We start from the raw sequence: 2,896 nt of genomic DNA on the forward strand, positions 1-2,896 counted from the left end.
CTGGAATGTGGGAATGGGGGATATGGGGTGCGGGAATAGGGACTGGGAAAATAGGGCCTGTGGGGCTGGGGGATGTGGGAATATGGGCCATGGAATGCGGGGATACGGGCTCTGAGGTATGGGAATATAAGGTGTGAAATGTGGGAATACAACCTGGAGGATACAGGAATATGGACTGGGAAAATATGGGCTGGGGGATGTAGGAATATGGGCAGTGGGAATACGGGGTGTGGGGTGTGGGAATGTGAGCTGTTGGATGTGGGAATATGGGCCCTGGGATGTGGGAATCCCGGCTGTGGTGCTGAGGAACACCCAGGACACTTCCAGCTTGAGTCCTGCCTGGAAAACCCCCAATCCAGGGGGATCCAAACTCCAGGGGGAGTAAATGGGGATCACTGAGGGCTCCCAGTTCTGTAAAATTCCAGTGTGTGCTATTCCAGGGGGTTCTGTGGCCTCGGTCCTGGGACATGGGTTGTGTTACCGGGATAATCCTGGAATGCTTTGAGTGGGAAGGGACCTCAAAGCCCATCCAGTGCCACGGGCAGCAACACCTTCCCTATTCCCAGGCTGCTCCAATCCCTGGGTATCCCCATGGAAGAGTTTGGAGGGGCTGCCCCTGCTCAGCTCTGGGGTGCCTGTGCTCCATCCCGGTGTTTTCCATGGATTTGTGTCTCAGTGAGGCCTCAGGGATCACAGATCCCGCCTAGAGGCTCTCCCAGGCTCAGGATGTTCCTTGGAATGTTGTCCTGGTCCTTAATTTCCCACTGGGAGCTCCAGGGCTGTCCGACCAAGCCTTGGAACTTCCATCTGGGAGAACGGGAGTTTTCCAGGTGCCTCTGGAATGTGCAGAGTGATTCCACCTGTTTGTGGGAAGGACCCAGGTGAGGTTGTGGCTGCTGGAACAGGTGGATTGGTTTGTTTGGGAGCTCTGGGAATTTTGTGTGGGATCAGTGAGTCCTGAATGGGATTTAATTCCAAGACATGTCCTGTATGTGGGTTTTTTTGGAATTCATACCCTCTGGAACAGCAGGAAGGGGAGAAAACCTGATGATCCTCCTGCCAGGGAGGGGGAAAATTCCAGTAATATCAATTTTTCCTGCCAGGGAAGGGGAGAATCCAAATAATACCAATTCTGGGAAGAGCTGAGTGAGGGCTGGGAGGAGGAGAACATTCCAGGATTGGCTGGACTCAGCTCCTTCCAGGGCACAGACCTGTGGAAAACAGGGAGAAATCCCATAATTAGTGGGATTTTTGGCCCTCTCTTGTCCCAGGAAGTCAGGAAGACACAAATAGGATGAGTTTATGCTGCAGTTCCTGAGGCATTTGAGCTTCCAAGTGCTGCCCATCCCAAAAAACCTCAGGAGGATCCAGGATAGTGGGATTATCATTCCAATTTTTGGCTAAAAATCTTCCTGTTGCACTTTCCCAGGCAGGGGAAGAGGCTCATTTTCCACCCAGGAATGTGCCATTCCAACTCTACCTGTTGGGATCGGGGATCCCAAAAATGTGGGATTTTTCAATGGATTTTATGATTTTCCCATCAGGAATTGGAGCTCTTTGGCGTTTCCCAGGAGCCACAGGAGCTGCCAGTGGTTCCAAGTTCTCCTGGATAAAACTCTCCAGGGATTAAAAAGAAGGGATTTTAAGGCCATTTTGTACTTCCCAACTCGGCCAGTTGGAAAAAGGCTGAACAATATTTCATGGATCCACGTCCTGCTGGGGTTTTTTTTGGAAAAGTTGGGAAATGGGGCTGAAATCCTGCCCTTTGTGCTTTATTTTCCCCCGGTGCTCCTTGGAATACAGTTGGGAAATGATAAATAAAGTCAAGGTCAGAGGAATTTTGCTGATCCGGGTGTTTTTTGGACCGTTTCACAAACTTCCATGATTATTTTGGCTTCCCAGCTCCTGGAGTGGCTTCATGCTCTCCCAAGGAAGGGAGACTTGATTTCACAGGGAATAATTTAAGCGTTTTTGGGTGGCAGCTTCAGGAAAACAGGGAAAAATGTGGGAAAAATACCCCCAAGTACCATTTTAGGGCTGTGATCCCACGGGAGCAGGAGCAGGGGATCCTCCAGCTGCTGCTTTGGGGGCTTTTTCCCTCATTTTTGGTGGATTTTTCCGGGTTTTCCCTGTTCCCGGCACATAGCCCTTCAGGTGGTGCCTCCTTTAATTTTCCATGGGCTAATCATGGAATCCTGGAATGCTTTGGGCTGGAAGGACCTTAATGATGATCCAGTTCCATGGGCAGGGAAACTTCCACTGGAAACAAGAGGGTTTGCTTCAGGAAAACAGGGAAAATATTGGGAAAGAAACCCCAAAATACCATTTTTGGACTGTGATTCCCCCTGGAGAAGGAGCGGGGGATCATGGAATCCTGGAATGCTTCGGGTTGGAAGGACCTTAAAGATGATCCAATTCCATGGGCAGGGACACCTCCCACTGCCTCCCTTTGGAATATTTTTTAAAAGTATCCCAGAAATCCTGGCTGGAGCTGCTCCGTTGGTGTCACACGGCCCCAGGAGGGCCCTGGAATGGCTGGAGGCCCAGGAAAAGGGGAAGCTGGAGCTGGCAGGAATTCTCTGTAGGACAAGTGTCCCCAGTTAATTCCTCTCCCATTTTTGGTCCTGAACTCCCAGTTTTCTGGCAAGAAAATGAGTTGTGACTGGTGCACATCCTGCAGGAAATTAGATTTTCCTTCAGGAAAATAGGGAAAATGTGGGAAAAATACCCCAAACCACCATCTTAGGGCTCTGATCCCACTGGAGCAGGAGCAGGGGATCCTCAAAGTGCCGCTTTGGGGCTTTTTCCCTCATTTTTGGTGGATTTCTCCTGGTTTTGCTGTTCCGGATCTCGGTTCCTTGGGAAAGGGAATAATGAGCTGGATTTCTCTGAGGTT

The sequence above is a fragment of the Neopelma chrysocephalum genome, unplaced genomic scaffold (assembly GCF_003984885.1).
Source record: "Neopelma chrysocephalum unplaced genomic scaffold, ASM398488v2 Primary Assembly neopelma1_75, whole genome shotgun sequence".
Lineage (NCBI taxonomy): Eukaryota > Metazoa > Chordata > Aves > Passeriformes > Pipridae > Neopelma > Neopelma chrysocephalum.